Here is a 27,873-nt window from a genome sequence, read left to right as displayed (position 1 = left end):
TTAATCGGATTGTCATTTCTTCTCTCAGGTGCTTAAATTCCAAAACAGGAGAAAATTCTAGGATAATATTGTAGGCTCTTTTAAAGTACTTTTATAGAGGGGATGGTTTTAACTCAAAGGTTACATGATTGCCAGTACAGGTGTTTCAAAGGTGCTGAAATGTTAAAATATAACAGGTTTTTATCTGAAACTTGCGGCGCATAAGTTATTCCACTGTTAAACCTGAAGTAGCTAGTCTAGGCCTGTAGTGTGTGGACTTTATTTTTGTTTCTTTAGAGAGGAGAAAAGCCACATTCTTTTCATGCTGCAAAAAGAGAGTAAAAAAGGAAATTTCACCACTTCCTGGCTTCATTGTGGCCTCCGGAAACATAGGACACTATCTTCATTAGACTAATTGTTCTGAATCCTGACTCAGATGATAATAACCCTGCCTGGAATTTGCGTCTTGCTTGTTGTCTGCACAGGCCTGCATCCAAGTTTGCATACTGCCCTGTGCAGATGTAGCTCTGATATTTCACTTGGGTGACACAGATATCTCTTATCGCCCCTCAGTAACTGAAACAATATAAAAATCCTTTAGGTTGTGGAAATGGATACATACTGTCAAGTTTTTTTTTTTTTTTTAATTATAAAGCTCTGAAAAAAACCAAAAAACCAAAAAACCCTGTATCTCACACTAGTGGTCTTAGAACAGCTCGGGGGCTGTTGCCACTTCCGACCATGGGTTCCATTTCTTTTTGTGGCGCCAGAGAGGTCTAGGTTAGGGCTTAAGGAGATGGGCTCCACCACTTGCTAGCTCCGGGACCTGATCTCCCAAGTCTGTTTCCTTGTAGAGGGAAGGTAACGATAGCGCTTACGCCCCGAGACAAGCCCTTAGCACGGTGCCCGGCTCACGGAGAGGACTCCCTAAACATTCTACTGCTATGTCGTCTGCTGTCCCCTCTTGAGCTCCTTTCTATTTTTTTCCTGACGTAGCAGATAGTACCACTGATATGTCTTACACTGTCTGGAACACAGCATGTCTAAAACTAATTTGTGTGTTCCCTCCCCCCCCCCCCGCCCGCCTCCTCTCATCCTCAATCTACTTCTGCTCTGTCCTGTCTCCTCTCCACCCTCCAGAGGTGCGGGGGGCACCGCAGGCTCTGGAGGATTGAATTCCTGCTCCGCCACTTAATGCCGCATGACCTTGGACAAGCGCCTTAATGTCCCTAAATCTCAGTTTCTTCGGTGATCAACCTGATTGCAATCTGTCTTCTAGAATTGGGAAGATTCCCTGAGAGGAGTACACGTTAAGTGCTTAGTGTCGCTCCTGACACTTAAGTAAGTGCACGAATCCATGTTTATCACTAACAATTCTAAAGCTAGAAGCGGTGGTGTCAGCCTGAATCCCGCTTCCTTCCCCTCCCCTGGGAGTCATCAATGCTATTGATGCTACGTCAAGAGTCTCTCCTCTGTCTATCACTGCTTTTAGGTCAGGGTTTCTTCACTTGAGTCCACTGCTCAGAGAGGTTCATAATCCCGTGAAATTATGTGTTTATTTTTTGACCTAGGTGCATTTTTCTTGAGGAGAAGGCATCTGACCTTTCTCATTGACTTTCACACAGGTCAGTGACCCAGGAAAGGTTATACTAACTACTGGCTTGGACTCTTACCTCTCGACTGTATTCGGTAACCTGTCCATTGACATTCCTCCCCGGGTCTCTGTGCCTCTGATCTACTCTTCACACTGTTGCCCAGTTATTTATTTATTTTGTTAGTGTTCTTACAGCCCCATCCTGTGCATACGGTTGTGTTGACTCCCTGTTGCCTGTAGTGGCTGTTCTCACCCCCGCCACATAACAGAGTCACGTGGGAAGACTGTTAAAAAACACCAATGCCCAGTCCCCATCCTGGACCAATTAATTGATACTAACAAACACCGGACATCAATATTTTGTTTTAAAGCTTCCCAGGAGATTTTAATGTGTAGCCGGAGTGGAGAGCCTCAGGGCTACCAGACAGTGGACCACCGAGTTAGCCTGGCACATAGGGACCTCAGCAGTCGACTTTTGCAGCCTAATCTTTTGCCCCATTCACATCCTGTCACTTACACTCTGGGCACATAGTTTTTGCTATTCTCAGAACAGGCTCCGAGCTTTTGCCTGGACTGATCGTTCTTCCCCAAATGCCTTTCACTCTTTCTCTGCCTGGTCATTTCCGTCGCAGACCCTCCCCAAGTCCCAAAGACAGTTGCAACCCTCCTTTCGTGCAGACTTCTATTACAGGCCTTACACTGTATTGCAATTATTTGTGTCTGTCTTCCATACCACACTGAACTCCTAGAAGGTAAGATCCTTATTTATTTCACCTTTCTCATGCTTGGCACCAGCTTAACAAGTTCCCTGAAAGTCTGATGAATAAGTCAATGAGAGGGGAAAGCAGCCTGCTCTGGGGAATCAGAAAGTCCATGGGGTTGGAGAGTGTAAGTAAATATGCTGTACCAGATGTGGTGAGGAAGGCTCGGCAGAAGTTCATCCTCTCCTGTTGCTTTTTTGTACTTTTATAAAAAGGAAAGATCGAAGTATATGAGTTTCTCACCTGGGACTAGGAAAGTCGAGACCAGACAATAGCTTCAAACATTGTCGAGCGTAAAGTCATGTCATGTTTGGCTGCTGAGATGGTACAGAGGTTTCTGAATGAGAGATGAAGAATCAGCCACTCCGATGATGGCAGCTGTTTATTTTGCCCAGTGGATTATCCTAACTTAGTTACTGATTTAAAGATACCCTTATATGGACGGCTCTCCAGACATTATATGTTTCTAATTTTGATCTCATCTCTGACCCTTAAGTTTTAGCTGCCGTCTTCTCTTGGCTGTTGTTAATACTTTTTTTCTCAGTGTGTCTCAGAATTGTGCAACACATTCTAAAGAATCATAACTTAAATGTGATTGATTCCTCCTTTTCTTCAGTGCCCAGGATTAAATTTTGAAAGAGATTACTTTAGTGAATGATCTCAGAGAGATTCTTTTGGATACTGTTCGGGGTTTTATCTTAATTATTTTTCCTGTACACTGGCCTACCACTACAATCTTAGCAGAAGATATGGCTTATTTAACACTTTTACACAAAGAACAGTAAGTACTAGTCTGACATCATGATTTGCATGTTTTTCTGATAGGCTGTGTATGAACAACTAGAATACCCTTTGTCTGACTGGCTGTTTATTATCCTATAATCCAATATCATATCTTAGAGTTGAATAATAACAAGAATTTTCTTATTCAAAATCAAAGTGTTAGTTGGAATTTATTAATATGCTACTCTTTTACGTGTCCATCATCTTATTTAAAAAGAGGGTTTTTTTTTTTACTTTTTAAAATTCAAGTATAGTTGTACAATGTTTTATAAGTTACAGGTCTACAATGTAGTGATTCACAATTTTTAAAGGTTATGCTTCACTTATAGTTATTATAAAATATTGGCTGTATTCCCCATGTTAAGCCTTAAAGAAATCTGGATTTATCAAGAACTCCTCCTTTCAATATAGTTGACGTGAAAGGATCTTAATTAGTGAAACTAAAAAGAATTATTTTTAGTTATTTTTTAGGAACTTTAAAAAAAAACAGATCTGACTCAAAGAACTGGGAAATGCACCCTTTCCTGGCAATTAGAGAGACAGGAAGAGAATGTCAAGAAAAAGAAGAAACCGAGTCTTACAATGTGAGCACTAAGGTCTAAAATGGATCACTGTCTCCTGTTTCACAGTCTACAATCAACCCCAATACCCTGGTACCGTTTGTCCACGCTTCTTTTTGTGAACCAGGGTCTGTGTAAAGGAGCCGGTCTCTGTGTTTCTGAGAATGGCCTCTTGGATTATTATAATTTCTGGGCTATTACAGTTTTAAGAGCTGAGTCGTTAATCCTTCTGTTTTTTTGTTTATTGCTGATATTCTGAAACATGAGCCCTCATTGGAGCACTTTTAAAAATGAAATATACAGTACTTAAGGGATAGAATCATGTACATTTATCTCAAGGGACTAGGCTCTGTCCTCCTATTGAAACCAGCCACCTACCGAGTTCTTGTAGCCAGGTGAAGTTAGAATCTCTTATGAATATTTCAGCTCTTCTAATTTGAGGTTGATTTTGAACTGCTTACCCCCGAAGTGACCACTTCTCAGTGTGTCTGGTTGAGAACAGACCACATCCATTTACAACAAAACTTAAAAGTTAGAAAGCAAATCCTTGATTTCCCAACTGTTTTGGTAAACTGGTACCAAGTGTCATGTTTTCCCACACACTTAGGCATCTTACGAATGCTTGGCAACTTGAGAATGGAACACAGGAGCCATGAGAACTTACTTGAAATTATTATTAGTAAAACGGGCAGCCTTGGGCTGCTATTATGAGGGTCCTTTCAGCTTTACCCAGCAAGTTTCCTGTAAAAACCCAGAATCCCAAAGTAGATTCTCTACTATGTACAGGTGGTTCAAACAGGAATTCCCCTACATCATTATTTTACATAGGTAAAATAAATATTTTTTTTAAAAATCCATGCCAAGTACTGTTCTGAGTGTTGTATGTCCATTGACTCATTTTTACAACAGTCTGTTAACTTGCCTATGGTTGCTAAGCTAGTAGGTAATGAAGTTGGGATTCGAATGAACCCAGCAGCACGGCTCTATTAAAGGGCTCACCTACAGCCCTCTTTTAGTCCTTACCCTGAAAAGAGATTGTAGGAGCTGTTGAAGTTGGCTTAATTGCTTGTGAAACAGCGTGGCTGAAATAACAGAAGTGAATACTGAGTGCTAATGTGCCAGAAGGTTTTGGAGGTTAATAGCTTGTTGTCTGATTCTTAATAGTTTCCCTATAATTGGATGGAGTCGACTGAGAAGTGGGCATTTACGATTAGCAGTTCAGCATAACTTGTTAGTTCACATTCTGTTCACCAGTGCGGAATTGACACTACAGTTTGATCTGTGGTGGGTGAAATTTTTACTGCTCCATTATCTATGAAAAAGAGGTTTCGAAACAAATAGTGTAAGACTGCAGGAAATTTTTACTTATTTCAACACAGCAGAATATTTTCAAGTACTTTTAGCAGTATTTTTTTAGTATAATCTGTATTTTCATCTTAAAAACAGAGGGAACTCAGTTTAATATTTGTTAATAGGTTCAAGTAATAAAACTGCATTTAAAAGTGTTTTCAGTTTGGATATATAACTACTTGAAGCCAAATTAGACTAGAATTAGTAAGATTTCATTAACCTACCTTTTGAATCATGTGGCTTTTTCTACTTTTTTCCCCCTGAAATCTCAAATTTAAGTACATTTAAGGTTTCTTGTTTTAGATTAGCTTCAATACTAATAAATTATAGAGGTTCCGACTGTACTTAAATGAGCCTATGCTTATGTTTCCAATGAAGGTACATTTATTACATGAGACATTAGTACAGCTTTGTTTGAATCTGGCAGCCGTGCTGTGTCTGTCTAGCAGTTTAAACCTAGCGTCTCACATGCACAACGGTTGCCCCAAGAGAGAAGGGGAGGGACAGTCTCTGATCTTCTGAGTGGAGGCTAATGTTGAGGCACAGGAAAACATGGCTGACCCTTGTGTTCTAGTACAGTGCTCTGTGAACTTCAGACGAAGGAAAAAATTAAATATATCTAGCACCTACTACATACACGTTCTGTCCTTGGTGATACAGCTCTATCTGTATTTCTGTATTGATACACATCTATCTATTGGTCTAGCTATCTAACTATCTATCTATCTTGCTATGTATGCATGAACATTAGTTTGTTTATTTAACAAAATATTTATATATTAAGCACCAGGCACTGTTCTGCATGCTTTACAAATATAAACTCATTTAATCTTCATAATCACCCTATGAAATTTGTATATTGTTATGCCCATTCTAAAGATGATGAAACTGAGACACAGAGAGAATAATTGCCCAGAGTCAACAACTATTAAGTGTGAAACTAGAAGGAACCCGGGCAGTCTTGCTCTGGACTCCATACAGTCATTGGACACTTTGCAGCATAAACTTGGAGAAATTAAGGAACTTTATTAGTGATCTAAACAGCTATTAATTGACAGAGCTGAAATCCATTTCCCAGACATACGGTCTACAGACATGCATCACAGCCTTCCTTTTTCTCCATCTTTGCTCATGTTGTTGGTTCTGTATAATGTTCTTTCCTCTCCTTTTACTGTTGAAAGCTTATCAGCAGGCAGAGGCTCAATTCACATGCCACTTTCTCCACGATGCCTTTCTTTTTTTTTTTTTTTTAAATTTTATCCAGTTTTATTGAGATATAATTGACATACAGCACTGTATCAGTTTAAGATATACAACATAATGATTTGACTTAACAAATGTCATGAAATAATTACCAAAATAGGTCTAGTGAATATCCATCATCTCATATAGATACAACATTAGATATAGGAGAAAAGCATTTTTCTTTGTGATAAGAATGAGTAAAATTTTAAAAGCAGATTAAGTGATGCATTTTGCTGAGTTTATGTCAGTCAAATGCTCCTTTTTTAAAAGGTCTAAAATTTTTTGTTTGAAGTCCTTGGAGCATTTTTTTTCAGTTTAGAATTTTTCCGTTTAAAAAAATTAATACTGTATACATGCTACATATTATATGACATCCACAGCAGGACCTGGGTACAACCCAATAATCAAACACATTAAAATTTCTGAGGCAAAACATATGGATAAGCATTCAAAAAGTGGTTTTCAGGGCCCACAAATAGCATCACACTGGTTCAAATGAAGCCTGCCATCAACAGAGTTATGGAAATGCTGTGTTCACAGAATTTTTAAATTATAAAATTGTGGGTTAAAATTGTGAACCTATGGGTTTTTTTTGTTTGTTTGTTTTCTAAACACAACTTTAAACGTAAGACACTGTCACAAAGAAAAAACAACTTGGTGAATAATTTTTTTTTAAAGTCTCCAGCTCTCTCCAGCCTACATTTTTGGCATTCTTCCCCATAGGTATCAGTTTTTAATCAGAGGTGGCACGTTTTGAGACACTGAGCTGTTCTTTCCCATCTTAGTTTCCGAGCTTAGTTTCCGATGCCTTTCTTGACGAACCCAACTAGAAGCCTCCTCTTCTTTTCTTAGATTCCTACTGGAGAGGATTTTTACCCTTTGGGATGCTTACTGATTACCCTCTTATATGGTAGAAAGTTTATATATATACTGTCATGTCTCCTATCAGATTATAAGCCTCTTGAAGGTGGAAATGTCACTAACACCATTTTCTGCTATAGTCTTGGGCAGCCTGCCGTTTGTTCAAATCTTGCAAATGCTTGGGAGTTTCTTAGTGGCAGGAAGCAGTTGTTTAACAAGTGTTTGTTAAATGGATGACTATTAGGAATGTATGGTGAGGATAAATTTCCCCCAGAGACTTCTAAGATACTTAAAAAATTAACTCTGTTAAAATAAGTATTCAAACAACAGCAGTAATAATGCTGCCCTTATTTTCATAGTCCTGATATAATTGTTATAAATTATGCAGAATTAGCTGTTTATCAAAGGCTGAAAAAAGAACTGTCTTGAACTTGCTACTATGTGTATATATATTTTTAGCTTGCAAAAAATGCTGGAGAAAAAGTGGTTTATTCTTTGAGTCAGATTTCTCTGCTCATGTGTGTGTAAATGGTACTCTTAATCCACTTCTGAAGTATTAAGACGGACTGAAAGGCTGTGAACTCTGCCCATGTAATCACTCTGAAGGCCAGGATGGAGAAGTCATTACTTCAGCACAGAGAGTTGTAGCATCGAAGGCCACTTATATTTGTTTCCAGTTATAGGATGAAATAAATAGAGTACTTACCTTTTTAGCAATTTTATCATCAGACCATATCACTGTTTCATTTTAGTTTGATTAACGTGATAGTGGAGATGACAAAGTAGATGTAGTCATCAGAATTGTGGATTTTTTTTAAAGCTAGAATTGTGAATTTTTAAGAGTAAGATAGACGTAGATTAGTCTTAAAGGATTTCGTTTGGAAGTAAAAGGATGCACTTTTACAGACCTTTTGAAGATTGTATATTTGTGAGCGTTTGCTATATAACAAGCCACCTAATTCTAGCAGCTGGGAAAAGGAAACCTTCTATCTCACAGTTCGGGAGGTCACCCCGGTGGCTCTTCCGGTTGGAGCTAGCCCGGCTGGTCTTTGCAGTTAGCTGGTGGCTTGGCTGGGGGCCGCATGGCCTGGGATGGCCTCCTGGCCCGTCGGGCCGTCGTCGGGCTGCCCGGGGTGAGGCTTCAGTGGCAGAGGGCAAGTCTGTGTCCACGTGGTCTCATCCTCAGAAGGCTAGCCGGGAGTCTCCAGGTGGTGGTCTCAGGGCTCCGAAGTGCAGCAGGAGGCGGCCGGCTCCCCGGGGCCCGCCCTTAGGTCTTTGGGTGATGTCTGCAGGCCAAGCCCAGGTCAGTGTGGGCAGGGGCTCTTCCAGGGTTTGGATACAGGGAAGCAGGAACAGATAGGGGGGCTATTACTGCATCACCTACCAGATATGAAATTTGGGCATACTGTTGGTCAGTGTCCCTGAATTCTGATCCAGCCTTAGGCTTGCAGCCCGAGCTGCTCTAATAGAGGAGAACTGAGCAGGCTGTCCAGGCCACAGGGTTTTCAGAGACAGTTGGCAGACCCTGGCTCCCCTGAAATACTTAACAATTGTTTGAAGCCCCTTTCAACGTTTTCTTTTTTGAAGCTTGGAAGTATGAAAGTAGGGAGGCTTTCACCCTCACTCAGCGACATCCCAAACTGACCTTCAGTGAGGGCTGCACTGAACGTGGAAAGGGTGCGACCCTAAAGGCGCAGTGGTGTATTGAGAGCGCGTGCGTGGCCGTGCCTGACCCGGTGTCTGGCCGGCCCGGAGTCCTCACGCCGCCCCTTGCTGTTGCACCACCGCCCCTGTTTTATGGGTGGCGAGAAGCAGACTCACAGGCCCGCTGAGCTGCCTGGGGTCATACAGCTGGTGGGTGGGGCTGCCTTTTGAACCAGGTCTTACTGACTCCCCAGCTATGGTCCAAAGAAGACTTTCTCCCCAGTGGGCTGGGGATGTTTTTTTCAGCACGAAGCTTTTGAGTACTTTTTGCCATCCTCTGAGAAACTGGGGACCGTGGGGAGATGTGAATTTTTTCCCCTTCCTACTTTTTTCCTGCCTTGTACCTTCACTAGTTAGGCCAAATAACCAGGTGTAATTTGAAGATGATAAATCACTCAGAGGGGAAACTTTACTGCTGGTTCCAGATGTCATTTCTAAATATTTTGGAATAATATATCTATGACTCTTCTAGATTCCAAAATTCAGAATCCTGAAATACTCTAGGACATATATTTAAAATTTCAGTGGGGGGGGATAAATTAGGAATTTGGGAGTAACATGCACACACTACAATATAGAAAGTAGATAAACAACAAGGACCTACTGTAGAGCACAGGGAACTCTACTCAATATTTTGTAAAAACCTATATGGGAAAAGAATCTGAAAAAGAAATATCTATATGTATATAACTGAATCACTTTGCGGTACACTTGAAACTAATACAAAATTGAAAGTCAACTAGACTTCAATAAAAAAATTTCATTAGAAATCACTTTCATTTAAAAATGAAGCTGCCCCCCTCCCTTGTGCTCCCATGGCCCACAGCACATAACTGCATTGCCCCATTTACCAGAGCCGTGTATTTGCCAGGTTGGGGCTGGGGGGGTCCCTCCCTCTCACTCAGCCGTGAGCTCCTCGACATAGAGACCTTGTCTTTCCTTTCTGTATCCTCAGCAGCACGTCCCGGAACGGCTACATTCCAGTATTCCGGGAACAGTATTTGTTACATGATTCTATAACTCGATTCCGTACCCAGGGAGAAACGCTTTTCTCCTTTTCATCTCTCCTCGTTTTGGTCTGTTTGTCCTCCTTTTAGTCCTTTCTCTTTTCTGAGTCGTTTTCTTCCTGTTTGTCTGAGTTCCTCGGCTTTCCATTTCTCCCACCCTCTCACTGGCGATCTTTATATTCATTACATGTTGAAATGACAGCATCTTGGGTGTATTGAGTTAAGTAAAAAATGTGATTAAAATTAATTTCACCTGTTTCTTTTTACTTTTTTAATGTGGCTAGAAAATATTAAATTATAGAGGTAGCTGCTCCGGAGGGTCGTTATCCAGGCCAGTCCAGTAACGTGAGTTCATCAGAACAGTTGTCTTTGTCTGGATGTCATGGGTCTGTGGGACTGAAGAGCCCCTAGGCGCCGGCCCCCATGCGCACAGCTCCTCATCCCTGCCACCCACAGTTCAGGACAGCGAACGGGGAGGCTTTACCTTGCTTTAAAATGAGGCACAGAGATTTTTCTCTACTGTCACAGGTATGCCTGGAACAAGAGTACAGCTGACTCTCACATTCTTTTCACTAATGAAAAGGAAACAGCAGGGTGACTCGTACATTGGAGGCTACACTATTTTCTTTGGAATGTTTTAGTTCTTGCATTTTGGAACAGGTGTGGCCTCTGTTGAAAGCAACAGTGGAGTCATACCCAGCATATTTGACACGTGAAGAACTGGAAAACCGCTCGGCGTCCCCTGCCTTCAGTGTACGGGGTGTGGGTCCATCATCTTGGCCCTCTGCGATGCCAGATCCTATGCATAAGTATTTAGGGTGTATTGGCTTTTTTCCTTTTTTTCAGTTTAGGCTAGAAATAATGTTTTGGCTTAGAAACTCTTTGACTGAACTGTGACATAATAGGATAAGGATAATTGTGTCTAAAATAGCCTCTTGATGTCCTCCCTTGGCATTAAGAATTCCGGAGTAAGTCCGCTGTGGATCACTGAGAACTGATATGTTAATCACAGGTCAGCCATCTTCGATAAGTTCTTTTCTTTTGGCGCAGAGTTGGGGGGCCCACTCCAGTGCCTGGGGTTGGGATGGTGAGTGCAGGGCAGCTACCATCTCACGGGGGTGAGCACGTGCTGGCTGTAGCCGCCTAAGGCTGGGCCTGGGGGTGGAAGCCCAGACTGGCAGCCAGCAGTTTTTGTAAACAACCGGGAGGGGGATTGTGCTGGCGGCTGCCAGCTCATGCCAGTGAAAACCAACCCTTCGCCACTTTGGGTGGCGTGCCACAGGTGGCCAAGTGCTTCATAAGGACACAGCCAGGTCTTATGGGTCCATGTCACCTGTCTGTACCAGGGAGTTGGGGTGTGAGCCTCAGAGCTCAGACCTGGGATTTGGGAGCTGAGCAGAATAAATCTCTTGAAATCTAAACTGACATATGACATTGTAAAATTGGGAAAACGGACAGCTCTGAAAAGATTTGTAGGATTATAGCTGAATAGTTAACATGGAAGACATGTCATAGAGAGGTTAGGAGCAGAGGTGGAATAATCCCGTGTTGATTCAGTGAGAAGCGCTGGACAAGGCATTGAATTTCCCTGTTTACCCATCTGTTGAAAAAACAAAATGGGAAAATGACATCTCCCAGAGATGTTTGGAGATTTGATTACTGTTCGTAGTGTGCCTGGATAGCTCTCATAAAGGGTCCAGTAAGAGCAAAATATGTCATAAGAACTTAAATATCTACACAAACTAGTCTGAACCATCTTGTGTTAAGCAGTTCTGTGTCTTTGATCCAAGTTGTACTTATTAAGGCAATTTGTATTTTTCAAAGAAAGTTCCGTGTTACTTCCAGTTTTCTTTTGAATATCAGCTCTGTACTTGGGGTCTTTAACTGTCAACTTGAGCTTCAACATGATTTATAGGTGGTCTGTCCCCTCTAAGGGACAATTGACCAGTTCCAGACAGCCAGGCAGTTAAATACACTTCAACATGCTTCTTGCTAAGGACGATGCCTTTTGCAAATATTTGAGATATTTGTTCTCAGTTGTCATTTATTAGTGAACCTGTATCCTCACAGCGGCTCCTTGGGAGGTTCAGAAGACAAAGCCAGAAGGCAAACGAAATTCGTTCATTACGTATCAAAAAAAAGAGCTTTCATTTACCGCTCTTTGTTGGTAGACTTGCTGGTATGTGTCTTTGATGCCTGTTTAATTTCACGTAGTACCACGTCTAATCATGCTGTGTAAATAACCTGACAGAATATCCCTTTACTTGGTTTTTCCTCGTGAAGATCATACAGCACTGCCACCTTGTTGCCAAAGTTTTGTCTGATTTGAAAGCGCTTAAAAATCAAGTGAACGCCTGCTGTGAAAAAGAGCTTACTCTCTCCCCCTCTGTCAGTACTTGCGAAAACAGGAAAACAGCGTAAAAGGAGATAGCACCATGGGACTGAATTCAATAATTAGCATAATCATGATGCTCCGTATTGTTCCCCAGGGCACGCCCCTTGGCCAGATCTCCCATTAAGAGGACACCGATGTTGTCCCAGTGAATAAATCCCCGCACACATGATGCAGACCAGCGAGTTCCTGCCCGCTGCGCCGGTGCAGTTAATTTTAGCCAGGGTTTGTTCTATGAGTTGTAAAACTGTTTACCCAAGTAGAAGTTAGCAAGCTGAAATGTGACTTCTCCGCCCCGTGTGAGAGGCGTCTATTTTAGACTCAGGTTGTGCTGGAGATCCCCAGAGAGCAGTCTTGGAAGAATTGCAGCCCTGATTTTCTTTGAAAGTACTTGTGAGTACTGGGTGAACCTTTCAGATTTCTCTTTGTTCTTTTCTCCTTAAATCTTCCTAATGTTGCTATCATAGTAATTTTTTATCTCTTGGGAAAACTGGGAACTCTGGGGTGGGCACTTTAGAGGCTTCTAAGAATGGTGGCGAAAGGGCTTTCCTTAAATGTATCCTAATGTAAGAAACCTGCCTTACTCGATTTTCCCAAGAGAAAGTATGTGATTCTTACTATTTTTATCTTTGCAAAAGGAATCTGTGGACTGTTATATACTTTATCTGCTCAAATATTTGATTAATGGAATGGTGTGTCATTGAGCTTTATTTTCAATGGTTACCTAACTCTTAGAGGGAAAAAAATGTTGAAAGTGGATTCCTGTTACACTTACTGTGAGCTACAAGTTTATGCGCAGAAATAATGGGAGTGTCAAATGTAATTTTGTAAAATGTGTAGATGGACAGTTTTTGTTAAAGGAGCATTTGGTGCTTAAATCCATATACTCCTGGAGAGAAGCCCTTAAAAAATAAAATGAATTTAGGAGGAAGCTTTTGGAAAGTAATTGAAATTATCTTCTGGAAGAATTCCCTAATCTTGACTGCTCTTACTGTAACAAGTCGCCAGCTTAAATTTGGACTGAAGAAAACTAAAGATTTTAATGTAGAATATTTTCAATTAAGTCTGAATCACCTTGCTTAGTTCGAAGTGTGTTTTAATTCAGAAGACTCTGACTTCATGCCACAACTTGCTTATGACACAGAACCCAGCAGGAATTTCTTTATCAATTAATACATACATTATCTCCCCCCCCCCCCCGCCCTGGAATGTTGATTTTAATGAAACAGTTCTAACAGGGGGTAGTAGCTGCTCCCAGGCGTTAGGGCTCCATCATCTGTGGGCCGGGAGGAAGGCTTGCCCTCAGATGCCATTTTCCATTTGGAAAGCTGCATTTAAAGACTTCTTTGTTAGTATGTATTGTCTGATTTTAAATCCGAACAACCCAAGGTGCCAACAATGAAAGGAAATGTTTCACTGGTACATTTAGTAGGAAAAGAATGTAAGACGGGAAAATAGAACTGAGTTCTTAGGCTATTTTTAGAAATAAACTTTTTTTTTTTAAACTTAAGTCTTTTTATTGAGTAGAAGAGAAATTTGCCATCCGGATTCATTGTAATTATAACAGAAAAGTCTGTAATGTCATCTTCAGCAGTTAAAGGGACTTTGTTCCAGGATATTCTTCAGAATATATACTTTTATCCAAAGAGAGTAACTGCTCTTCCTTTTGTCTGTTAATAAGGCAGCATCAGAGTCTCAGTGGAGTGTTTCCTCAGTGGAGTGTTTCTAGAGGTACACTGTGGTTGTGTATTACATCCTTTTCAAGCTATTATTCATCTGCTCAACTGTAGTTTACTCCTGCAAAAAAGAAAAGCTGTCTAAGATTTATCCATGTTTTTAATTTAACAGAAAGAAATTTCCAAAGGTGTCTTTACTACAAGGAAGCGTATGTTCTTTTAGGAGGAGTTACTAAAATGCTCGTAGACACTTTCCGAGTGTTTGCTTTTGTGATTTATGCCCTTTGAGAGAGTGATCTAGGCCAGGAGGTGATGTCAGTGTCAGCGTGGGAATTTCTCCTGTTTGCTGGAGCCGCGATTCTCCTCCTGCGGCTCACCCTGGGGGGCTGGTAAAGGGACAGTGGTCTCGGTGCCCTCCTGAGAAGAGGCTCTGTTGACTACTTGTGACCTTGGCCGTGACCAATCACAGTGAGCTCAACCTAGAGTCACCAACAGGGGGTCCAGATGCTGAGAAACACGGGCAGCTTTGTGGCCTGTGGAAGGAGCCCGGGACCCGTGGTTTCAGCCGTGTGCCGGGGACACCTGAGCCTCCCGTAGCCCTCCTGCACTTAACTTTGTGCAGGTGTGGCCTCCAGCCCTGTTTAAGCTGCTCTCCCTGGCAGCCTGCCCTCCTGTCCTAGTCCTCTCCCTCTTAAAATAGGTATAGCCCCAGAGGCTCTGAGAGAGTAACTCCTGATCGCAGTAGATTTCTTTTACTGCGGCTTCAGTCCTAGAGAAGAGTCTTCTGATCTGAAGCTTTGAGGGCTTTTCAGGGACGTGGAGAGGAACCTCTTCTCTGGCTCCCCTATCGTCCACATGCGGTTTTTAATAGGTAACTGTGTGGCTAGACTTACATTACCTAACAGGTTGCCTTTTGGTTGGGAGCCTCATGCATGTGCTCAGTGATCACACTTCTAGAATGTTCTCTGTCAGAAGGGACTCTTGCAGGAATAGGAGTTGATACAGTGAGTTCTGGGTGAAAGGAGCAGGAAGCAGAGGGGTGTCTTCAGCGCTGCCTGTCTTGGGCACAAGTGTATGGTAATAGGATCTGGCCCTCGGCAGGAATGCCGATTGCTTCTGGAAATGCTGGGACGGCTGTTACTATTTAGCATGTATTAAGCACCCCCAGAGCCATACAATGCACAAAGAAAGCATAGTTCCTACACTCAAAGAGCCCACGTGCTCAGATGAGGCGGGACAGAGCCTGGGCCGCGACTTGCTCACTGAGTAAACCTGCAGAGCGAGGAATAGAAGGAAGGAAGACACATGGGGAGGGTCGGGGGTCCCCCGCGGGCTGCTTTCAGCCCCTCTGGGCTTCCGCCTTGTAGGACTCGGGCAGCCGGCAGTGCCCCGGGGCCCTGCTTCCCCGTCTCTTCCAGCAGCTGGGGAAGTGATGGAGGTTAAGAGGGGGATGGCCCCCAGGGCCTGATCCACAGCCCCAGGTCTCCGGGACCATTCCCCACACAGGGAAGGAGATCAGGAGTTTCACCTGCACCTGGAAAGGGACTGTTTATTAGTCTATAAAGGAGGAAACTCGATACCGCATAAAAGCAATAAAAGTAAGGAGCATCTTTCTCCACAGAGTGATGTCTGGATAGAAACCTGAATTGGGGTTCCCGATGTTCTCTCCCTCTTAAACTGATACATGATTGAACAAGTTACTTCATCCCCAATCTGGCTGGGGATGTCGAGTCAACAGTTGTGTTAGTTAGAGAAGTGCTTTGAGCTTCTCTGAAGAAAGGCGTTTCGAAGGTCAACTCAGCATTACTGCAGCCCATAACGGTGTCAGAAGGGCAGGACTCAGAGGGGGCTAACAAGGCAAGCTCGGGTACTGGACATTAGTCAGAGGAGGATGTGGTATGCATCTGTGAGTCATTTTCCCTTTATACTCAACCTCATACCATCTCTGACTAAGGTTCTGGGTCTAGTTCACGGCTCCACAACTAAAAGGGACTTGGAGAGATCCCAACAGAGAACCTCAAAAATGATTAAAGGGTTGAAAAATGGTGCCTATAATAAGATGTTAGGGAACTTCTATTATTTAGGCTGAAGGGAAAAAAATGACCAGGGGACTCTTGGATTGTGATTCCAGTATCTGTGTGCCTCTGGACAGGGGGACGATGGCCAACTAGTATCCAGTTCTGTTGAGGATGTAAGGGTTCGGTCCAGTAAGGGTTAGGTTAGAACCGTGGTCCTCAATGTGTGGTCCTAGTACCCTCAGCATCAGTACCACCTGGGAGCTTGTGAGAAATGCACGTTCTCAGGCCCCACCCAAGACCTGTTGATTCAGGAACTGTGCAGGTGGGACCCAGCAATCTGGTTTTAGCCAGCCCCCCAAGTGATTCGGATGAAGTTGGAGGACCACTAGATGGGGTACAAAGGACAGTATTACAAAATGGGGAACTTGGGTACTGGAAAATGTGAACGTTTTTCCTGAAGTCATCTAAAACTGGGTTTATACTTGCTTGCAGTGTTTTCAATATTCTGTCTGAAGTCAGGAGTTAAAGGACCTGTCAGAGCCCCCTCTAGCCCTAACTTTGCTCTGGATTTCCTCTGTCACTGAGAGAAGACTAATAATTACCCAGGAGAATTTTGCAATTACTTTTCTGAACTCAGTAGTTAAGACAGTGCCCATTTCAGACGAGGAGCAGATGGCATATTGTGACAGGAGCCCTATTGTGTTAGATCTCCTGCTCCCCGTGTGACTTGTCAGCAGCCACCTGGGGGCAGGTTTGGGCAGCTGTGAAAATGGGGAGCCCCTTGATGTTGGCCCGTGACCCCTCTATGCCGCAGACTGCTGTAACAGTCCCCATTTCAGGGGGGCTCTTCCCCATTTCAGAAGAAGCGTGGGGACAGGGGACAGGCTGTGATGCCACCCCATCTTCCCAACTCTGTCCCTTCCGCCTGCAGGATGCCATCCCTCGTGCCTGCAGGGGGAGTTCCACCTGCCACCTGGGAGCTGGGGACAGGGGGACCTAAATATATTGTGGTAGTGGGTCTCCCTTAGAGCTGGAGGATAGGGACCTGTTTATCCTTTTGTTTTGTATCCGCAGCAAACAACCAACGGGACACCTAGTAGGCACTTAACACAAATACCTAGTGAATTATTCTGTTGCACCGTCCAAGGCCACAGGTGCTCCGCCCTTGCCCATGTAATTAATGATCTCGAATCAGGCAGCTGGCAGTTCTGACCGTCCCCAGTCCAGGTACTTATTCCTAAGAGTCTCTCTCCTCCCCCTGCAGCCCCCCATTTTGCACATAATAAAAATGCATCTTAATTTAGTTGTCTTTGCCCTTTTGTGTATTTTTCCTTTGTACTTTTGCTTGAAGGAGTTGTCTGGGGTTGAAAACAAACTACGGAGAGTGTGTCTGTTACACTTTGTATAGCGTTTAGGACAGTCAGAGCTTCCTGTGATCAGAGTGAAGAGAGGGTTCTCTGAGGACATGTTTTGCCAGTGCTGCGTAGAAAGTGTCGCCCCAGGATCGCACCTTTGTCCCCAGAGAGGCCACGTCCTGCCTTAGCCCGGCTCTGAGGCCCTCAGAGCTCAGCGCTGAGAACTGGGATAGTGGCATCCTTAGCTTTTATAGCTGTTCTTTATCACACATTTGCAGAGTATTCAACATTCCTTCAAGCGAGGGCAGTCTGGCGCAGACTCGTTTGCCTTGTCATGGGCGACAGAGGGTGAAGGTGGCAGGTGAGTATTCCAAGGCTGTCACTGAGTCTTCAGACCTCATTATGTTGGAAAAAACTAACTTCTCAGACATGAGGCCGCGTGTACTGTCACGTTCTACATCTGTGTCCACGCACAGAGTATGTGAGACCCGGTCCCTGTGGTGGTTGCACACAGAGAAGACAGGTTTGTCTTAGTGATTCACAGAGCAGAGACGACTGACTTCTAACGCCCTGGATCAGTCTCTGAATAGAAAATACTGTCTTTAAAAACCCCGTGAACTCTCAATAACTATATATCCAGTAGAGGAAATGCAAATGGCTGCTTGATTTGGTTCGTCATGGTAGCAGGCAAAAGGCTATTTTCATTTCTGTACAAAGAGAAATGACAAAATAGTCTTCTTGGGTATTTCGCCCTGGCAAAAGTAATTTTGTGTCTAAAATCAGTCATATCTAGTCCACAGATGTGTCATTAAAAATGAGAGTGGTGGGACTTCCCTGGTGGCGCAGTGGTTTAAGAGTCTGCCTGCCAGTGCAGGGGACATGGGTTCGAGCCCTGGCCCAGGAAGATCCCACATGCCGCGGAGCAACTAAGCCCATGCACAACAACTACTGAGCCTGTGCTCTAGAGCCCGCGAGCCACAACTACTGAGCCCACGTGCCACAATTACTGAAGCCCGCGTGCCTAGAGCCCGTGCTCCACAACAAGCGAAGCCACGCAATGAGAAGCCCGCGCACCGCAACGAAGAGTAGCCCCCGCTCGCCACAACTAGAGAAAGCCCGTGTGCAGCAACAAAGACCCAACGCAGCCAGAAGTAAATTAATTAATTAAAAAAAAATTTTTTTTAAATGAGAGTGGTTAAGTGGTTTGGGATTAACTTTGTCTCATGGTAGTTGTTGAGTCAAAAAAATTAACTTCTTCGAAAGGAGAGGAAAAAAAACTCCTTAGCTGGTTATTAGACTACACAAGAATTACCTAATAATTCAATAAAAGATCCCCAGAGACAACCAAATAAGGTACAGGTTAAATAATTTATGGTGTTGCTATATAATGCAACACACTGCAACCATTTGAAATGAAGATGTTGGATGTACATGGAGTAAAACTAGCAGGTTACAGAAAACGTGTATCGCCTCATTTTTTGAATGGAAGGCATTTTTAAATGGGCTAATGGCTTTAATTCCTGTTTTAAAAGGAAGGCATTTATATGTACATAAAAAAAGAATGCAGTGCACCAGATATAAACAATAGCTATCTGTAGGAAATGAGCTCATGCATCATGTTTCTCCCCCTGGCTTTTTGGTTACCTGTATTTTAGACCTTTTTTCTTCAACGAGCATATATTACTTATGTAATAATGAAAAACTTTCTTTTCAGAAAGGAACTATTGTAATTAATTTCTTTTTAATAAATTTATCTACTTATTTATTTTTGGCTGCGTTGGTCTTCGTTGCTGCGTGCGGGCTTTCTCCAGTTGCAGCGAGTGTGGGCTGCTCCTCGTTGCAGTGCACGGGCTTCTCATTGCGGTGGCTTCTCTTGTTGCGGAGCACGGGCTCTAGGCACACAGGCTTCAGTAGTTGTGGCACATGGGCTCAGTACTTGTGGCTCGCAGGCTCTAGAGCGCAGGCTCAGTAGTTGTGGCGCACGGGCTTAGTTGCTCCGCGGCATGTGGGATCTTCCCGGACCAGGGATCGAACCCGTGTCCCCTGCATGGGCAGGAGGATTCTTAACCACTGCACCATCAGGGAAGCCCTGTAACTCATTTTTACTTTGACTTCTATATTTTATTTAATTCACCAGTGGCCTCCCAGTGGCTTACATAATTAATGTCTACCACTGTGGATAAAACTAGTACACCAAAATGTACACAAAAACAATGGTCATTTTGCAGTGGTGGGCTAGGAGCATTGTTCCTTGCCTTACTTTCTCCTTTTCCATATTTACCAAAATTTTTATATGCATGCATATTATTTTTACAATGGAAAACTGGAAGAGACTTGAGATCTTGTTTCTTGGGAAGAGGCCCACATAGGCTGATGTGTAGCAGTTACCAGTGGAGGTGGATCCTGTTAATTCTGCAGTGTGAAGGGCATTCGGCAGGGGTCTGCCATCACTACTGGGTGCTCTGGAGGTTCCGTGAACCCTCACCTGAATGTCCCATTGGCCAGGGTCTCAGGTTCAGTGTTACGTGGAGAGCGAAGGCAGGGAGCTGGGGAATCCAGCATATTTTAAAAAGTCATTAAAATGGTGTGCCTAGTGTTATGATTACCCACTTAAGTTTTGTCAGGGGCCATCCTTCTGGATCGTAGATCCAGAGTAGTGGGTGGTGGAACCATGTGCTGGGGGCCTCGGGTAGTGTTTCCACAGAACTTAGCCGTGTGGTATCTGAGTGTATCTCAGCAGCGTTTACTGAGGTGAGTGATGGCCCTGTAGGGGAGCACCGGCTGTCTTAGTTACTTCTGCCACAGGCTGCCAGCATGTCCCTGTGGCCTTATTCAGAAGGCTGTTTTGGGGAGCTGTTTTGGTACGGGTGGCCGTTGATTTAAGAAAGTCTTGAGCAGAAGCAGGAGACCTCCCTTTCTGCCCGCTTTGTATGGTGAGGCGAGAGGGTAAGTCCTTTTGATGGTTACATGAAGGGTCTCTCATTTCAGTCTGTTCCTAAGCCTTAGCCCAAATGAGTGGATCCACCCCCGGGTTCACTTGAAGACACAGGTCTGGACTGAGATTCAGTTGAATCCACTTTCAACAGGACTGATACCTTAAGCTTAATTTAAAGCCAAAGAGCCTTGAGAAACCAGAAGGAATCTAGGATCCGGTACAACCATGTTTTGACCCTAGTCTTTGGTTCAGAACCTTTGTTACTCATCAGGAGTGTTTCCTGGAATCCTGAGAACTGAGAAAGCTGGTTTTTCAAGTTTCCTTCTTACTGTTTTCATCCTTACAAGGAGCGTTCTTCTCCTCATCCTCTCTTTCCTTTCTTCATCATCTTTGTTGCTTTCTCCTGCACTTATACAGTAGGAATAATCTCGTAATCCTTCTCCACACTCTTGCCTCCCCGAGGAAGTATAGGCACATCCCCCATGGGCTTATCTTCATTTTCTCTGGGCAGGGGAGGGGAAAAGAGCAGTGGGTGAACCATTTAACCCAGATAGTCAGATACTCAGTGGTTGGAGCCCTGTTCCCAGTGAGGACCGTGGAGGCCACTTCCGCACATCCTTGCCACCAAGTGATTCCAACTTCAGTGAGACACAGAGCTGTCCGCACACAGTGAGAGCACAGATGTGTATCAAGATGAATAAGCAGGTGGTCACGGTTTGATTGATAGAAGGCTTTGCCAGTTGAGTGGCACGAAGGAAGGAAGAGAGCATCTTTTCAAAAGGGGTAAAGCAGGGACTTTCCTGGAGGCGCAGTGGTTAAGAATCCATCTGCCAATGCAGGGGACACAGGTTCGAGCCCTGGTCTGGGAAGATCCCACATGCCGCGGAACAAGTAAGCCCGTGCACCACAACTACTGAAGCCCGTGCGCCTAGAGCCCGTGCTCCGCAACAAGAGAAGCCACCGCAATGAGAAGCCTGCGCACTGCAACGAAGAGTAGCCCCCACTCGCCAGAACTAGAGAAAGTCCGCGTGCAACAACGAAGATCCAACACGGCCAAAAATAAATAAATAAATTTATAAAAAAAATAAAAATAAAAACAATAAAAGGGATAAAGCAGATAAAAGTATTTCGTGAAACTATAGGCTACATTAGAAAAGGCAGGAAACTGGTGGCTGTCGAGGGAGAGTGTGGCTTTTGTAAGAGCAAGAGGAGAATGAACCTTGGCTTAAAAATTTGGACTGAGTTTCTTCCTTTTTGTTTTTTTGTTTGTTCATTCCCTTTTTGTTTTGTTTGTTTTTGCCTTTACTCGGAAGATTAAAAGCAAAAATGAGAGGGTATGGATGCACTCAGCGTAGCGAGGTGGTTGGGAGTTATAAATGAGCTCATCTACTATCGTAAAGGTTTAAAATTAAAAAAAGAGGGATTGCTTTCAACTTGACCTGAAATTAAAGTGGCGACTGGTGCGGGAAGAGAGTCTCGCTGAGTTGTTCTGTCACTCTGTGCCTCAGCCTGCTGTACAGACTTGAGGATCCCTGGGGACCCAGCAGGCTGTGCGTCCAGCCTCACACCTCGTCTGTCAGGCCTGATTTTTGCCATCTCTACTTTTGTTTACATTCGCTTGATTTTTCCTGGATCTTTAAGTCATAGTGTCTTCAGGCTCTGTGGGCCTTGTCAGTAACGATTAAGGAAATCCAGAATTTTTACTTGAAGAAAAATGACGACGTCTAATCCAGAAGAGACTTCTTTGGTCAGATATAAAAGCTTGACCTTATCATACTAACTATTAAGCATTAGAAGGATATGTTTTTTTAAGTTTAGTTTGTATTGTGTTCTGAGAAGAAATGACCCCCAGTAGGCAACAGTATAATAAGAAAGATTTTGTTTTCTGTCCCCCTATTAAATATTAAGTCCTGAACTTTTAAGAACCCAAGTGATAAAATTGGATCCAGCTGTGTAAGAGCAGTACCGGTGTAGAGGTATCTTTTCTTAAAAGGCAAATCCAGTCACTTAAAAATTTACATACAGTAAAGTTCACTTTTTCTGGTGTACAGTGGTATGAGGTTTTGCACATGCTCAGGTTTTTATGGCCACCAGCACAGCCAGGATACATAATAATTCCAACTCTTGTGCAGCTCCTTTATATTCAGACCTTCCCTCCACCCCTTGCTCTCTGAACTGTGAAAGTAGTTTCTAAGCCCCAAACGTCATGGTAGAGGGTGAAACTCTAACTAGCTAAGGGGACTTAAGCACAACCTTTGACCAGTAAGTGTCTTATGCTGTCCCATGGGTGATCCCTAGCAAGCCAGACTAAAGTATATAAAAGGGAGAAATATCTGAGCAGAGACATCAACAGCTGTACCCTGTAGGGAAAGTAGACTTCCACAGAATTAGTCCAGCCAAGTAAACAAACAACCAAATAACAACAACCTCTGGTGGGGAGGGAGTAACCAGTAACCAGAGTTGCTACAATATATTGTCTAAAATGTCCATTTTTCAACAGAAAATTATGGGACATGTTAGAGAAACTGGGCAGTAGAGACTGCTTTTGGAGGGGCCCAGTTACTGAACTTAGCAGACAAAGACTTCAAAGAAGCTATTATTTTATTTTCTTAGTTCAAAGACTAAAAGAAACCATTCTTAAAGAATTAAAGGAAGATGTGGGAACAGTGACTCATCGCATAGATAGAGACTCGTTAAAGAGATAGAAATGATAAAAAAAAAAAAGAACCAAATGTAGATACGACACCCAAAGCCAAAGCAGCAAAAGTAAGGACAGATAAATTGGACTACCTCAAAATTAAAAGCTTCTGCATGTCGAAAGACACAATCAGTAGAGTGAAAAGCCAACCTACAGAATGGGAGAAAGCATTTGTAAATCATGTATCTGATAAAGGGTTATTATCCAAAATATAAATGTGTAAAAAACTCCTACAACAACAGCACAAAACAACCTGGTTCAAAAATGGGCAAAGGACTTAAATAGACATTTCTCCAAAGAAGATTTACAAATGGCCAGCGAGCACATGAAAAGATGTTCATCATCACTAATCATTAGGGAAATGACAAGCAAAATCGCAGTGAGACATATCACCTCACACCCATTAGGATGGCTACTATTAAAAAACAAAATAAAATAGAAAATAATGTGTTGGTGAGCATGTGGAGAAATTGGAACCTTTGTGCACTGCTGGGGGGAATGTACAGTGGTGCAGCTGTGGTACAAAATAGGACGGCAGTTCCTCAAAAAATTAAAACCAGAATCACCATACGACCCAGCAATCCCACCTCTGGGTGTATACCCGAAAGATTTGAAAGCAGGGACCTGAAGAGGTATTTGTACACCCATTTTAGTAGCATTATTCACAATAGCCAAGAGGTAGAAGCAACCCCGAGGTCTATCAGCAGATGAATGAATAAACAAAATGTGGTCTATACATACAATGGACTATTACTCAGCCTAAAAAAAGGAAGGAAATTCTGACACATACTACAACATGGGTGAACTTTGAAGACATTATGCTAAGTGAAATTAAGACAGTCACAAAAAGATAAATACTGTATGATGTCACTCATATGATAGAGTAGTCAAATTCATAGAGACAGAAGGTAAAATGGTGGTTGCCAGGGAGAATGGAAAATTACTGTCTAATGGGTACAGAGTTTCCGTTTGAGATTAAAAGTTCTGTAGATGGATGACTGGGATGTTTGCACAATCATGTGAATGTACTTAATGTCACTGAACTATACACTTAAAATGGTTAAATGGTAAATTTTATGTTTATTTCAACCACAATTAAAACATTTTTTTAAAGTGGATATTTTCAAGTTGAAAAGTACAGTAACCAAAATGAAAAACTCATTAGGGGGCTGCACCGTGGATGTGAGTTGTCAGAAGAAGGAATCAGCAAACTAGAAGATAGAATGACAGAGATTATGTGGTCTGAAGAACTGAAAGAGAGAAGAATGAAGAAAAATGAACAGAACCTCAGAAAAATATAGGCCACTGTTAAGTGTCACAATGGGAATACCAGAAGTAGAAGAGAGAGAAAGGGCCAGAAAAAACACTCAAAGAAGTCATGGCTGACAACTTCCCCAAGCTGATGAAAAACAGTAACCTACACACCCGAAATGCTTAACAAACGCCAAGGAGGATAAACACAAAGAGATCCACACCCAGACATATTATAGTCAAAATGTTGAAAGTGAGAAAATCGGAAAGCAGCAAGGGAGAAGTGACTTGGGGAGTATGAGGGAAGCCCACCAAAACTACAGCTGACATCTATCTCATCAGGAACAGTGGAGGCCTGCAGGCAGTGAGAATACATGTGAAAGTGCTGAGGGAGTCCTGCATCCTGCAGAGCTGTCTTTCAAAATAAAAGCATTCCCAAGAAAATGAAAACTGAGAGAATCCCCTCCTAGCAGATCTGCCTTACAAGAAATACTAAAAGAAGTTCGTTAGGCTGAAAGGAAGTGACACAAGACAGCAATTTGAATACACACACGAACTCCAGTAAAGGTAATTAAGTAGGTAATGATAAAAGACAGTATAATTACATATTTTTCTTCTCTTAACTGATTTAAAACATCACTAAAGAGTAGCTTATATCTGGTTGCTTTCTGGTTATTTTAAGAAAGCTCTTTATGTTCACATCAAAGCATCCTCCCCAGCTCTAAGTTTTCTGAAGGAAAAACTGAGGCAAAGGGAGCTAGTGACTTGCCCAAGAAAGTTTATCTTAATCATGCATAAGGAATGAAGTGCCGGGATCACTCTCAGAATTGGGAAATAATTTTCAAAGAAATCTTATAAACTGTCTTATCTCTCTTTTATGTGTGTGTGTGTGTGTGTGTGTGTGTGTGTGTGTGTGTGGTACGCGGGCCTCTCACTCTTGTGGCCTCTCCCATCGCAGAGCACAGGCTCTGGACGCACAGGCTCAGCGGCCATGGCTCACGGGCCCAGCCGCTCCGCAGCATGTGGGATCTTCCTGGACGGGGGCACGAACCCGTGTCCCCTGCATTGGCAGGAGGACTCTCAACCACTGCGCCACCAGGGAAGCCCCTCTTATATTTTTTAACTTCTGTCTCCGTGGTTCTTTGAAGGTGATATCAAGTAAATGCTTATGGTTTCTTAATTTAGTAACAAGACTTTAATTTCATAGTCTCAGAGATATGAAGAACTGCTAAATTTTCACCTGACTTACCAACCAGATGAACAATTTATGGACTTATTGCCTTGTTTGGGCTGCTTACACTGCTGTTTTGCACTTACTGGTGGAATTGAATCAAGCTTGCATTGCAGCCTTCTGATGAGGCACTTCAGAGCCTTGAACAGACTTTGCTACATCACAGAAAGTCCGACTAAATCATTTTCATAGTTATCTGTCCTCTCTTGCTTCTGCTGCCTAAGAACTATTGCCTAAGAACCTCTGGAATGAGAACAAGAAATATGGGGCTATAAGTTGAGCATGGAGAATACTTAAGATAAGAATCTTCATCTATCAACTCTTCTATTTATACTAATGTTCCATTAATAGAAATAATACGTAGTGGTATCAGGAATCAATGTTTTTGTGTCATTCACATTTTTATTGAGCTTCCATGATACTTGGAACAGAATTAGCAAGTAAATATGTAAGAACCAAGATATCTATTTATATACATAGTTCCATTTTAAACTGTGGCTGGAGGAAAGTATTTCCCTAATATAGTTCCTGGAACTTAGCCAAGCAGCCCAACACTTCAGGGCACAGAACTGGAACAAGTGATCCTAGGTTTGCCAGTTGATAGAAGGGATGTTAAGTGATTTGCTCATGAAAACGCATCTATTTTTGGTTATGAGTGAAGAAAAAAATTTACCTAGAATATTTGGAGGTAATCTGTCTATAATGCCTACAGAAAGGGAAAAACGTTCAGGAGCCACTTCTGTCTTGGAGTGGAAGGAAAATGTGTAAAGCTCAGCTATTCTAGTCCCTGGCTTTCAAGCAGTATCACACCTAAAACACTCCGCAAGATGGTAATAATCTATCTTTCAAATCTTCGCTGCAAGTAATTCCACACTTCCAGTGGGAGCTTATGGAAGTGTGTGGCAACCCATTCAGTTACAAAGTTTTTTCCTCCTGAGTGTAGTTTTTCTTCTTACGATGAAAGACTTTCTTTTAAAATTGGGGTATAATTGCTTTACAGTGTTGTGTTAGTTTCTGCCGTATAACAAAGTGAAGCAGCTCTATGTATACATATATCCTCTCCTTGGACCTCCCTCCCACCCCCTAGCCCGCATCCCACCCCTCTAGGTCGTCACAGAGCACTGAGCTGAGCTCCCTGTGCTATACAGCAGGTTCCCACTAGCTATCTGTTTTACTTACACATGGTAATGTATTTATGTCAAACCTAATCTCCCAATTCATCCCACCCTCCCCTTCCCCCTCTGTGTTCACATGTCCGTTCTCTACGTCTACGTCTCTATTTCTGCCCTGCAAATAGGCTCGTCTGTACCATTTTTCTAGGTTCCACATGTATGCGTTAATATATGATAATTGCTTTTCTCTTTCTGGCTTACTTCACTCTATGACAGACTCTAGGTCCATCCACGTGTCTACAAATGACCCAGTTCCGTTCCTTTTTATGGCTGAGTAATATTCCATTGTATGTATGTGCCACATCTTCTTTATCCATTCGCCTGTCGTTGGAAAGAGTGTTTGCTGTGTCTCCAACTGGGTCAAGAGTGGCTGATAATGTATTTCCTTTTGGTAACCTTTTCATGGAATCACTGAATTATCCGTTTAAAATGGAAACAATAGGTAGGGGCTTTGTTGCTCTAACCCACCACTCAGTCATTCAGGTCCCATTTGAACACCTCCAGGAAACTAGCACTTATGCCTCCTGAGGCCGTCTTTCCGTTTCTAAGAAATATTTTTCATGTAAGTCATGTAGGAACTCCTAAATCTTCCCTTCTTCAGGCCCAAATCATCCTAACTCCTTTAACTTTTAATTCATTTGAATTAATTTTGCTTTTATTTCTTCATCCTTTAAAAAATATTTTTACTTACTAGGTTTAGACAGTGCCTTCCCAGGGAGCAAAAGGCTGTGTGGAAAACATCTGAATAACACACACGCTTTATGAGCCAACAAGAAATTTAAATGTCAGAATGACAAAAATGCAGGAGGGAGAGTGAATATATCCGGAATGGGGCCTGGTACGGAAGAGCTGAGCCGACAGGCTCTGCAGTGGAAACTCTAGCTAGAGGACCAAAATAAGTTTGTTCACGTTCCATAAATTCATGAAGGCCGTTGACTGCACTGCTCAGGAGAGGGTCAGAAATTTCCACTCCCTCTCCCCACAGGACAATCCTGTGGTTCATAGTTCCAGGCTAAACTGCCTCTTCCCGGCCCTGTGGTCTCTGGATGATGTAAAATAATAGAGCTGGACAGCACTTGAGACATCAGCTGACCCTGAAAACATTCCAGGGTGCAGGCTCTGCAGCCTTCTCGGTAACGTGCTCTCTTTATCACCCTCTGCTATTTCCCCATGGTCTCTGCCTCCCCACCCCTGGCTGAGGCCAGGACCTCGAGGTATCCCAACCCCCGGGGTCAGGAGTAGTGTCATCAAGAAAGCCCGATGCATGTCAGCCAGGGGCATCACTTCCGCTGCCTTCACAC

General features: G+C 42.9%; 1 protein-coding gene across 10 annotated transcripts in view; it reads left to right on the top strand.

Annotated features, from left to right (window-relative positions):
* The window catches only part of SLC20A2 (solute carrier family 20 member 2), a 108,134-nt gene that overhangs the window by 18,990 nt on the left and 61,271 nt on the right, over nt 1-27,873 (top strand). Inside the window, exon 1 of one of the 10 annotated variants that reach the window (XM_060085741.1) lies at nt 12,371-12,629. The exons of the other annotated variants lie outside the window; for them this stretch is intronic. The gene's annotated coding sequence lies outside the window, so the exon portion shown is untranslated. Of the gene's footprint in view, nt 1-12,370; nt 12,630-27,873 lie in introns of those variants that run through there. 10 annotated transcript variants of the gene reach the window in all.

Source organism: Mesoplodon densirostris, chromosome 20 (genome assembly GCF_025265405.1).
Source record: "Mesoplodon densirostris isolate mMesDen1 chromosome 20, mMesDen1 primary haplotype, whole genome shotgun sequence".
Lineage (NCBI taxonomy): Eukaryota > Metazoa > Chordata > Mammalia > Artiodactyla > Ziphiidae > Mesoplodon > Mesoplodon densirostris.
This window is presented reverse-complemented; position numbering and strand designations above follow the sequence as displayed.